A 13,944-nucleotide genomic window follows, 5' to 3' on the forward strand; every position below is an offset into this window, starting at 1 on the left:
TAGTTTGAGGGATTATGGTTATACAACTTAATTTTTAGGATCACAAAATTTTAATATCTTAGTGATTATTGTACTGTTTGTAATATTATGATTTGTATACTTTGAGTATACTTATTATCTAAGGCTAACATAAAAAATATTCACAAGCACCACTTTCTTAGAACAAACCAAGATTTTTCTGTTGTTTTTCTTGGTAAGAGAGTTATTGTTTATAATCCTAATATAAGTAAGTTTTATCTCAGTAAAGATTAGCTTTCTCACAAATAGAGCTGTAAATTAGTGTACTCACTGTCTCAGAAATAATGGGTTCCTATCACCAGGGAATTGAAGAAAAGATTAGATAATACCTTCCGTAAAATGTGAAAGAGATTTATATCAGATATAGGCTGGCCTGGATGACCTTTCAATTTCAAGATTCTCTTATTCCAAATGGGTGTCAGGTATTATGCAATTTCTATTTTATAAAATATATGGTGGGAAGTACACACAAGTACACATATTATACAATTTTTAAATGAATCTGCAAGCTTTGTGAAAAGCAAGTTTTGAAATACCAGTAACAACTATTAATAAATATTTCTAGGAATATTATATGTATATTCATATACACATGTGTATATTATATATTACATATATTATGTATATTACACATATGCATACATATATTATACATATGCAATATATACATGTGTATATTATATATTATATATATGTTATGTATGTATATTACATGTATATTATGTATATTACATTATGTATAATTACATGTATATTATATATTACACATGTGTATATTATATACACATAAACTGATAAGTTTATTCTCAGCTGTTTTTGGAAATGTTTTCTCCTTTTCTGCAAGTTGTTTTTTCACTTTTTTGATGATGTTCTTTGAAGCACAGATTTCAGAAATTTCCATAGCGGACTTCCCTGTTGATACAGTGGTTTAAGACTCCATGTTTCACAGCAGGAGGGTGTGGGTTCAATCCTTGGTCAGGGAACTAAGACCTTGCATGCCTCCCTGTGTGGCAAATTATTTTTTCCCCATCAAGTCTAATTTATTTGTCTTTTTATTTTGTTATTTATTCTTTTGATATCACGTCTAAGAAACCAGGGGTTTGGAAATTTACCCTTAGAAATTCTGAAGTTTTAGCAGTTACATTTAATTCTGTAATCAATTTTGAGATAATTTATATATATTATGTGAGATAAAGGTCTAACTTCATTCTATGGCATGAGTATATCCAGTTTTTTTTCAGGCATCATTTGTTGAAAATACTATTCTTTCCCTATTGAATATCTTGGTGCCTTTGTTGAAAATGATTTGACTAAATGTAAGGGATAATTTCTGGACTCTCAATCCTGTTAATTTGATCTATGTCTCTATCCTTATAGTGATACCATACTGTCTTGATTACAACAGTTTTGAAGTGGAAAGGTATGAATCCTTCAATTCTGTTCTTTGAAGATCATTTGGGCTATTTTTGGTCTCTTCCATGTTCTATGAAAATTACAGATACCAAGGGAACATTTCATGCAAAGATGGGCTCAATAAAGGACAGAAATGGTAGGGACCTAACAGAAGCAGAAGATATTAAGAAGAGGTGGCAAGAATATACAGAAGAACTGTACAAAAAAGATAGTCATGACCCAGAAAATCACAATGGTGTGATCACTCACCTAGAGCTAGACATCCTGGAATGTGAAGTCACTACGAGCAAAGCTAATGGAGGTGATGGACTTCCAGTTGAGCTAGTTCAATCCTGAAAGATGATGTTGTAACAGTGCTGACCTCAATATGCCAGCAAATTTGGAAAACTCAGCAGTGCCCATATGACTGGAAAAGGTCAGTTTTCATTCCAATCCCTAAGAAAGGCAATGCCAAAGAATGCTCAAGTTACCACACAATTGCACTCATCTCACACACTAGCAAAGTAATGCTCAAAATTCTCCAAGCCAGGCTTCAGCAATACATGAACTGTGAACTTCCAGATGTTCAAGCTGGTTTTAGAAAAGGCAGAGGAACCAGGGATCAAATTGCCAACATCCGCTGGATCATGGAAAAAGCAAGAGAGTTCCAGAAAAACATCTATTTCTGCTTTCTTGACTATGCCAAAACCTTTGACTGTGTGGATCACAATAAACTATGGAAAATTCTTCAAGAGATGGGAATACCAGACCACCTGACCTGCCTCTTGAGAAACCTATATGCAGGTCAGGAAGCAACAGTTAGAACTAAACATGGAACAAAATACTGGTTCCAAATGGGAAAAAGAGTATGCCAAGGTGGTATATTGTCACCTTGATTATTTAACTTATATGCAGAGTACATAATGAGAAAAGCTGGGCTGGAAGAAGCACAAGCTGGAATCAAGATTGCCAGGAGAAATATCAATAACCTCAGATATGCAAATGATACCACACTTATGGCAGAAAGCGAGGAAGAAATAAACAGCCTCTTGATGAAAGTGAAAGAGGAGAGTGAAAAATTAGCTTAAGGCTCAACATTCAGAAGACAAAGATATGGCATCCAGGCCCAGCATTTCATGGCAAATAGATGGAGAAACAATGGAAACGGTGTCAGACTTTATTTTTGGGGGCTCCAAAATCACTGCAATTGGTGATTGCAGCCATGAAATTAAAAGACGTTTACTCCTTGGAAGAAAAGTTATGACCAACCTAGATAGCATATTGAAAAGCAAAGACATTACTTTGTCAACAAAGGTCTGTCTAGTCAAGGCTATGGTTTTTCCAGTGGTCAAGTATGGATGTAAGAGTTGGACTATAAAGAAAGCTGAATCCCAAAGAATTGATGCTTCTGAACTGTGGTATTGGAGAAGACTCTTGAGAGTGCCTTGGACTGCAAGGAGATCCAACCAGTCTATCCTAAAGGAAATCAGTCCTGGGTGTTCATTGGAAGGACTGATGTTGAAGCTGAAACTCCAATACACTGGCCACCTGATGTGAAGAACTGACTCATCTGAAAAGACTGATTCTGGGAAAGATTGAGGGCAGGAGAAGGGGATGGCAGAGGATGACATGGTTGGAGGGGCATCACCGACTCAATGGACATGAGTTTGAGTAAACCCTGGGAGTTGGTGATAGACAGGGAGTCCTGGCCTGCTGCAGCCCATAGGGTCACAGAGTCAGACATGACTGAGTGACTGAACTGACTGTTGTTCTATGAATTTTAGAAACCTATGAACCACAGCACGCCAGGCCTCCCTGTCATCACCAACTCCCGGAGTCCCCCCAAACCCATGTCCATCAAATTGATGATGCCATCCAACCATCTCATCCTCTGTCGTCCCTTCTCCTCCTGCCCTCAATCTTTCCCAGCATCAGGGTCTTTTCAAGTGAATCAGCTCTTCACATCAGGTGGCCAAAGTATTGGAGTTTCAGCTTCAACATCAGTCCTTCCAATGAACATTCAGGACTGATTTCCTTTAGGATGGACTGGTTGGATCTCCTTGCAGTCCAAGGCACTCTCAAGAGTCTTCTCTAATACCGCAGTTCAAAATCATCAATTCTTTGGCACTCAGCCTTCTTCACGGTCCAACTCTCACAGCCATACACGACCACTGGAAAAACCATAGCCTTGACTAGGAGGACCTTTTTTTGCAAAGTAATGTCTCTGCTCTTCAATATGCTGTCCAGGTTGGTCATAATTTTCCTTCCAAGGAGTAAGTGTCTTTTAATTTCATGGTTGCAATCACCATCTGCAGTGATTTTGGAGCCCCCAAAAATAAAGTCTGACACTGTTTCCACTGTTTCCCCATCTATTTGCCATGAAGTGATGGGACCAAAAGCCATGATCTTCGTTTTCTGAATATTGAGCTTTAAGCCAAGTTTTTCACTCCCCTCTTTCACTTTCATCAAGTGGCTCTTTAGTTCTTCTTCACTTTCTGCCATAAGGGTGGTGTCATGTTTAAAGACAGTAAATTTCACTGAATCTGTAGTAATGCTAGCTTAACAATATTAAATCTTTCAATCCAAGAACTTGGGATGTCTTTCCATTTAAAAATTATTTAATTTCTTTCAACTGTGTGTTACAGTTTCAGGATACAAGTCTTGAAACATTTTTCTTAAGTTTATTTCTAAATATTTTATTCTTTGATACTACTATAAATGGACTTGCTATCTTAATTTTATTTTCAGATTGTTCATTTCTGGTATATAGAAATAAATTAATTTTGTGTATTGGTTTTGTATCCTGCAAGTTTGCTGAACTTACTAGTTCCAGTACATTTTTTAAAAGATAATTCCTTAGAATTTTATACATACATTAATGCCATCTGTAAAGTTTTCCTTCTTTTCCAATTGTATACATTTTATTTTCTTTGCCTAATTGCAAACTTCCAGTAAAATGTTGGATAGTAGTGGGAAGAGCGTACATCCTGTTCCTGATCTTGGGGAGACAATTCAATCTTTCATCATATAGTAGAATGTTGCTGCTGCTGCTAAGTCACTTCAGTTGTGTCCGACTCTCTGTGACCCCACAGATGGCAGCCCACCAGGCTCCCCTGTCCTGAGGATTCTCCAGGCAAGAACACTGGAGTGGGTTGCCATTTCCTCTCCAATGCATGAAAGTGAAAAGTGAAAGTGAAGTTGCTCAGTCGTGTCTGACTGTTCGAAACCCAATGGACTGTAGCCTACCAGGCTCCCCCGTCCATGGGATTTTCCAGGCAAGAGGACTGGAGTGGGGTGCCATTGCCTTCTCCAAAAGTAGAATATTAACTGTGGGTTTTTCAGAGATACTTTTTATCAGGATGAAGAAGTTTCCTTCTATATGTGATTTTTAAAATTTTTAAAATGAATGTTGAATATTTTCAAATGCATTTGCATCTACTGAGATGATCATGTGACTTTGTCTGCTGCTCTATTAATATGGTGAATTATACTGATTAATTTGTGGATATTAAGCCAACTTTGAATTTCTAGGAGAAATCCCACTTGGTCATGGTGTAGTCTTTTTTATACATTGCTGAATTTGGTTTGTTATTGTTTCATTAAGGATTTTTTATGTAAATTCTTAAGTGATATTGGTCTGTGGTTTTCTTTTCTTGTGATGTTTTTGTCTGATACTGTTATCAAGGTAAATTTTCCCTCATAGAATGAGTTGGGAAGTATTTCCTCTATGTCCACTTTTGGGAAAACTCTGCAAGTAATTGGTATTAATTCATCCATAAATGTTTTGTACAATCCATGAGGGAAGCCATGTGAACCTGGATATTTCTTTGGGAAAATTTATAAATTGCTAATTTAGTCTCTTTCTTTCTTATTGGTATATTCAGATTTTCCATTTATTTTTCAGTCAATTTTTATTTTTATCATTTTTCTAGAAATTTGTCTATTCCATCTAGGTTGCTTAATTTGTTGGCACAGAGTTGTTCATACTATTCCCTTATGTGTTATTAAAATTTACCCTATCATTACAAACTGTCTTTGTCTCTAGTAACAATTTTTGTCATTAAAGTCTATTTTATCTGATGTTAGTATAGCCATTTCAGTTCTCTTTTGGTTACTTTTTCCATTCTTTAAAAGAAAAATCTATTTGTGCCTTTGAATCTAAAGTGTGTTGCTTGTACACAGGCTATCAGTAGATCATTAAAATAAAACACATCTTGCCAATCTCTGCCTTACGATTGGAGTGCTTAGTCCATTTATATTTAATTGCTGATATGACTTTTGCATAACATTTTGCTATTTATTTTATACATCTTTTGTTTTCTTTCAGTTCTTTTTCCACTGTTGTGTTTTTTGTTAAATGTTTCTAGCGCATATTTCAATATGTAACACATTTTAAAAGTTAGCATTTTAGTGGTTGCCCTGGTGATTACAATGAACACCTTTAAAATTTTAAAGCACTGGATATTTATTAGGGTTCTAGCTTGTTTTTGGAGAAGGCAATGGCAAACCACTCCAGTACTCTTGCCTGGAAAATCCCATGGATGAAGGAGCCTGGTAGGCTGCAGTCTGTGGGGTCACACAGAGTCGGACACGACTGAAGTGACTTAGCAGCAGCAGCTTGTTTTTGAAACATATGTCTCATGATATGTGTCAAGAAAAAACGTGCTACCCTCGTATAAGATTGAGAATTGTTTTATACTCTCTCTCATGTAGTATATCATGAAATACTTTAAATATTAAAGACAAATCATGTAGTAAAGAAACCCTAAGTTAAAAATATTAGCTATCATTTCTTGAGTAGCTTAGGGGCTTTTCTGATAGCTCATTTGGTAAAGAATCCACATGCAGTGATACACCACATTAACAAATTAAAAAATAAAAACCATATGATTATCTCAGTAGATGCAGAGAAAGCCTTTGACAAAATTCAACATCCATTTATGATAAAAACCCTCCAGAAAGCAGGCATAGAAGGAACAAACCTCAACATAATAAAAGCCATATATGATAAACTCACAACAAACATTATCCTCACTGGTGAATTGAAAGCATTTCCCCTAAAGTCAGGAACAAGACACGGGTGCCCACTCTCACCTACTATTCAACATAGTTTTGAAAGTTTTAGCCACAGCAATCAGAGAAGAAAAAGAAATAAAAGGAATCCAGATTAGAAAAGAAGAAGTAAAATTTTCACTGATGCAGATGACATGATCCTCTACATAGAAAACCCTAAAGACTCCACCAGAAAATTGCTAGAGATAGTCAATGAATATAGTAATGTTGCAAGATATAAAATTAATACACAGAAATCCCTTGCATTCTTCTATACAACAATGAGAGAACAGAAAGGGAAATTAAGGAAATAATTCCATTCACCATTGCAATGAAAAGAATAAAATACTTAGGAATAAATCTACCTAAAGAAACAAAAGACCTATACATAGAACACTGATGAAAGAAATCAAAGATGACACAAATAGATGGAGAAATATACCATGTTCATGGATCAGAAGAATCAATATAGTGCAAATGAGTATACTACCCAAAGCAATCTATAGATTCAGTGCAATCCCATTCAAGCTACCAATGGTATTTTTCAGAGAACTAGAACAAATAATTTCACTATTTGTATGGAAATACAAAAAACCTTGAATAGCCAAAGCAATCTTGAGGAAGAAGAATGGAACTGGAGGAATCAACCTGCCTGACTTCAGACTATACTACAAAGCTACAGTTATCAAGACAGTATGGTACTGGCAACAAAGACAGAAATATAGATCAATGGAAGAAAATAGAAAGCCGAAACATAAATCCATGCACCTATGGATCCATGCACCTTATCTTTGACAAAGGAGGCAAGAATATACAATGGAGAAAAGACAATCTCTTTAACAAGTGGTGCTAGGAAAACTGGTCAACCACTTGTAAAAGAATGAGCTAGAACATTTTCTAATACTATACAGAGAAATAAACTCAAAATAGATTAAAGATCTGAATTTAAGACCAGAAACTATAAAACTCTTAGGGGAAAACAGGTAAAACACTCTCTGACATAAGTCACAGCAGGATCCTCTATGACCCACCTCCCAGAGTAATGGAAATAAAAGCAAAAATAAACAAATGTGACCTAATTAAAAGCTTTAGCACAACAAAGGAAACTATAAGCTAGGTAAAAAGACAGCATTCAGAATGGGAGAAAATAGTAGCAAATGAAGCAACTGACAAAGAATTAATCTCAAAAACATACAAGCAGCTCCTGCAGCTTAATTTCAGAAAAATAAAGGACTCAGTAAAAAAATGGCCCAAAGAACTAAACAGACATTTCTCCAAAGAAGACATACAGATGGCTAATAAACACATGAAAAGTTGCTCAACATCACTCATTATCAGAGAAATGGAAATCAAAACCACAATGAGGTACCATCTCACACTGGTCAGAATGGCTGCTATCAAAAAGTCTACAAACAATAAATGCTGGAGAGGGTGTGGAGAAAAGGGAACCCTCTTACACTGTTGCTGGGAATGCAAACTAGTATAGCCCACTATGAAGAACAGTGTGGAGATTCCTTAAAAAACTCAAAATAGAACTGCAATATGACCCAGCAATGCCACTGCTGGGCATACACACTGAGGAAACCAGAATTGAAAGAGACATGTGTCTCCCAATGTTCATCAAAACACTGTTTACAATAGCCAGGACATGGAAGCAACCTAGATGTCCATCAGCAGACAAATGGATAAGAAAGCTGTGGTAGATATACACAATGGAATATTACTCAGCTACTAAAAAGAATGCATTTGAATCAGTTCTAATGAGGTGGATGAAACTGGAGCCTATTATACAGAGCGAAGTAAGTCAGAGAGAAAAACACCAATATAGTATATTAACGCATATATATGGATATGAGAGTTGTACTGTGAAGAAAGCTGAGTGCCGAAGAATTGATGCTTTTGAACTGTGGTGTTGTAGAAGACTTTTGAGAGTCCCTTAGACTGCAAGGAGATCCAACCAGTCCATTCTGAAGGAGATCAGTCCTGGGTGTTCATTGGAAGGAATGGTGCTAAAGCTGAAACTCCAATACTTTGGCCACCTTATGTGAGAAGTTGACTCATTGGAAAAGACTCTGATGCTGGGAGGGATTGGGGGCAGGAGGAGAAGGGGATGACAGAGGATGAGATGGCTGGATGGCATCACCGACTTGATGGACATGAGTTTGAGTGGATTCCGGGAGATGGTGATGGACAGGGAGGCCTGGCGTGCTGCGACTCATGGGGTCGCAAAGAGTCGGACATGACTGAGTGACTGAACTGAACTGAACTGATGGAAATTAGAAAGATGGTAACAATGACCCTTTTTAATAGACAGCAAAAGAGACACAGATATAAAGAACAGACTTTTGGACTCTGTGGGAGAAGACGAGGGTGGAATGATTTGAGAGAATAGCATTGAAACATATATATTATCACATGTGAAACAGATCACCAGTCCACGTTTAGGGTATGAGTCAGGGTGCTCAGGGCTGCTGCACTGGGGTGACCCCGAGGGATAAGATGGGGAGGGAGGAGAAAGGGGAGTTTAGGATGGGGAACACATGTATATCCATGGCTGATTCATGTCAATGTATGGCTAAAACCACTACAATATTGTAAGGTAATTAGCCTCCAATTAAAATAAATTAATTAAAAAAATTTTAAATTCTCATTAAAAAAAAAAAAAGAAGGAAGCCACCTGCAATGCAGGAGACCCTGGTTTGATTCCTCCTGGGTTGGAAAGATCCACTGGAGAAGGGATAGATTACCCACTCCAGTATTCTTGGGCTTCCTTTGTGGCTCATCTGGTAAAGAATCCACCTGCAATATGGGAGACTTGGATTTGATCCCTGGGTTGGGAAGATCCCTTGGAGAAGGGAAAGGTATCCACCCCAGTACTCTGGCCTGGAGAATTTCATGGACTATACAGTCCATGGGGTCACAAAGAGTTGGACATGACTGAGCGACTTTCACTTTCATTGCATGTTAGGCACTATGTTAGGTACATAATACCTCACCCAAACCATTCAAAGGCAGATCTAGTACTATTTAGTACTACTTCCTTTCATAGCACTGAAATAATAACTCATAACCACTTATCTTATAAAGAATATTCAAGTCTCTTTTACATTTCACATCAGCTTAGTCATCACATCAAGGCTTTTACAACTCTCTTTATAATAGCTTCAGCCATAATGTATATTTTTTGCTTCTTGGATTAGTTATTCATTAGTAATTCTATTACAAATGTACTATTATATAATTCCCTAACACTTAGCAATATTTCTTCTTTTAGTGTGGTAGATTGTTTAATCTTTAATTCTTAGTCCTATGTCTCAATGCAAGGGTTGCTCTTATAAAGGGGTGATACCCTTTTGCTTACTTTTTGGAAGGAGATTAAGATATATGTGTATATGTATATGTGTGTGTGTGTGTGTGTGTGTGTGTGTGTGAGAGAGAGAGAGAGAGTATATATATAGATATGGAGATGAATCCAAGTTAAAAAAAACTAGAGAAACAGTGAGTTTTGAGATTATTGTTGGTAGCCTTTTAAACATATTTTATCAATCTAGTATAATATTGTCAACATATTAGAATATGAAATATCCAGACTAATCATATAAATATTGAATATTATTCTTTCATCTTTCTTTTTTCAAAATAAGTAAAGCTCTTTAATGCAAATTTAATGTAATAACTGATATAAAATGGCTTTAGGATGAATTTATAAACTCATTTAAATCAAAACCCTCTAAACTAGGTCCTATGAGGTTATAGCTTTACCCACTAAGTTAAAAACACGAGTCTCAAACAGAGATTCTCTAACTTTCTTGCTTCACAAAACCTTTACTGTCAGAATTGCTTTTTATGGCACACTAAAAGAAATACATAAAACCTTTGCTTATTACATAGATAAGTCCAAGTGACACAATAGACATCTTTGTTCTAATAGCTTAGTAACTGTTACTTCTCAAACTTTGGAATCAGATTGGACACGGTCATTATCACTTTGTATTCCACATTAATTTTTGCGTGTAATATATTTTCACAGAAGTCAATGGAAAGTGGTTTTTTAAAATGTCATCAAAAGGAATGTAGTGATCTAATGCTGAAATTGTGAACTACCTCAAGGTATTAGTTCGTGGTGCTCAACAGATACAGATGGTATTTGGAATCAGATTTTCATCCTGTGTGGAAAGTTGACCAAGTTATTTAACTTTATTGAGCTTTACTTTCTTCACCTGAAAAATAGCATTATCAAAACTATGTATTTAAAGACTAATTAGTGGAATCCCTGGCATAATATATACTTGTTATTTGGTTACTATTATTCAAGGAGCATTTGACCCACTATCTAGTAGGGGTTACTAAATTGTCAAAGATTTTATTTGACAGTAAAGCGTGTGCCCGCAATGCTGGAGACCCGGGTTGGGAGATCCTTGGGTTGGGAAATTCCCCTGCAAAAGGAAATGGCAACCCACTCCAGTATTCGTGCCTGGGAAATCCCACGGACAGAGGAACACGACTGAGCGACTTCACTTTCACTCACTTCACTTTGATGACTGAGTAGTATGATAGTGGTTGTATTTGGAATAAATTTTAAGTTAATAGAAATATTTTAGAAAGCATCAGAAACCAAAATTTTAATGGAAGGACTGATAGGCTTAGATTTCAGTTTAAGTTTTGTGACTATTAGAAAAGTTACTTGACTTCCCTTTCCTGATCTTTAAAATGGTGAAGATAGTATCATGGTGGATATAATATTCGGAGTAATTGCCACCTTTCTGTAAAAGTAAAAGGTACTCAATGAGTATAAGTTTACTTTTCTCCTGTCTTTCAGAGATTGTTTTCCCATTGAGACTGATTTGGTATTCCCTAAGGGATCCTTTAGGAGACATTTTCTCTTAATCCTAATCATTGATCACTCTTATGTGTTTACAGAAAAAAGAACTGCATTTTATTCTTCAGCCAGATTGTAGATGATAGAATAAAACTGCCACAGAATTCTTGGAAGGTAGGCTGGCTTTGCTGCCTGTTGATCTTTTTTGGTTTAGAATATAGTATAGGAACTCTAAAAAGCAGAGCCATTACTTTACCAACAAAGGTCCATATAGTCAAAGCTATGGTTTTTCCAGTGGTCATGTATGGATATGAGAGTTGGACCATAGAGAAAGCTGAGCACCAAAGAAGTGATGCTTTTGAACTGTGGTGTTGGAGAAGACTCTTAAGAGTTCCTTGAGGAAAACAAGGAGATCAAGCCAGTCAATCCTAAAGGAAATCAGTTCTGAATATTCATTGGAAGGACTGATGCTGAAGCTGAAACTCCAATACTTTGGCCACCTGATGCAAAGAACTGACTCATTGGAAAAGACCCTGATCCTGGGGAAGATTGAAGGCTAGAGAATGGGATGACAGAGGATGAGAGGGTCGGATAACATCACTGACTCGATGGACATGAGTTTGAGAAAGCTCCTGGAGTTGGTGATGGACAAGGAAGCCTAGCATGCTGCAGTCCATGGGGTCCAAAGAGTTGGACATGAGTGAGTGACTGAACTGAACTGGCTGATAGGAACTCTGTCTAGATAGCCATGAGGCAATTATCAGCTACTAATTACTTTTTTATATTCTCAAAGATGTTATTATTTCTCCTTTGCTATGACAAATAGGGTGCTGAACAACTTATTTCAAAAGTAGCTACTTACTAATAGGTTTATTTATCTTAATTCAATTTGAATTTTCCCCTTAAAACAGATTTATTTGTTTTTGGATGAGACATGATTCTCTTGATTCCTCCAGATGAATACCTTTGATTCTTAGAAATCAGGTTACTTAATTTTTTCAATCTGAATTTCTGAGTTAATCCTTCCTGCTTGACTTAAATCTCCCTTATCCTAATTTAAGTTTTTAAAACTCATGTTCTATCTTTGCACTTGTAAAGCAGCTCCTAAGCCTTTTTGGTATAATATCAGCAATGATTATATAGACAATCCAATTGGTGAAAAGGTATTGACAGAATGTTCCTTTACTCAGATGTGCCTCTCTCCCTTCTTAACACTATGGCTATCTCCACAGAGCACAGAGCTCAAAGTGGGATCTTCCAACTGGAGAAGCAGGCACAAAGAACTGCCAGACTTTCCTGTCGAAAAGGAATGGGAAGAAGGTAGGGGCTGACTGGCAAGTGTGGGAAGTGACAGTATTAGGAATTTTCTTAAATTTAGAGACTTAAATAAGCACAAAACTTGGTAATTATTCAGTAATTTATTTTTTGCATTTTTAAAATAAATGTATGAATAGCTTTCTTTGTGTAATTAAGCTCATGTGCCATGTCTAGAGACAAAATCCAGCAGATTGATGTTTATCTACAGTCACATAGTCCATGTTATTTTATGGCATTTTTCTTTTTATTTTTTTGAGATATCTAGGTTTACCTAGGAATTACTCCCAAAGAAATAATGATTACATTAAAAAGCCACACGTGGGAAATGATGGAAAAGACCAGTAGTTGTGCTTAGATGAGCTCTGTATGATTTTACCTTATAATTTCTGCTTTTTTTGCAATTTTAGATTTTATTTGAAAAGTATATTTTAATGAGTACTTATAATCTTAAAAAATGAGTTTGCATTTTATCTAAATAAAGAAATCAAATGGATGCATCAAGTACCCAAGTCAGTCTGTTCCTTCAAGCTGTTTTTACTTAGTAAAACAGGATTAAGATATAGAATAAAAATTTTTGTCAATCTTCATTTTTTTTTGCAACATGAATCTCAGAAAAGAATATTTTAAAAACAAAAGTGCTTAAACTATATTCATATCTGAATGTTAATGACAGTATTTTCTCTTTTTTCACTTTCTCTTCAGTCAGGTGCACAGAGCTTAAATGTAATTGAGCAGAAGAGGCAACAAAGTATAACCCCCCCCCAACATTATTATCCCCATAATCTGATTTTAAACAGCAATTATGTTTGTAAGTATTTTATGCTATTAAAAAAAATAGTCACTACTATATGTAATTGCTTTGATGTTATGTGTTTCTAATAGATAACGTAATCTCTGAGAAGTTATTTGGTTGAGCGCCCTCAGTGAATTAGAAACAGGCTTTTTTACTGTGAAATCAGAAATAGTAATAATTGCCTATATAAAATGGAAATACTAAAGTTTAAACCATGAGAATCTTTGAAAATAATACATATGTGCATACAATGATTGTCTTAGATCAAAGTCCCTGGTTTGAGAAGAAGTTTGATTTGACATTTAGTAACTAAGCCTTTTTTCCAAGATGCTGCCTTGACACAGCAAAGCCATATACATATCAGCTGTAGAGTACTTTGGCTTTTAAATGTTAAAAAGTAATAGGAGCAGATAGGTGCCTAAAATACACTTTTATAATAGGAATGAAAAACAGTTTAATAAATTCACATTCAATTTCTGTTTGACTGTAAATATATAAAGAGTTTTTAGTTATGATGTGCCTGTTTCACTAAGTATGATTATCTAAATAAGCA

The sequence above is a fragment of the Ovis canadensis genome, chromosome 1, assembly GCF_042477335.2.
Source record: "Ovis canadensis isolate MfBH-ARS-UI-01 breed Bighorn chromosome 1, ARS-UI_OviCan_v2, whole genome shotgun sequence".
NCBI classification, from domain to species: domain Eukaryota; kingdom Metazoa; phylum Chordata; class Mammalia; order Artiodactyla; family Bovidae; genus Ovis; species Ovis canadensis.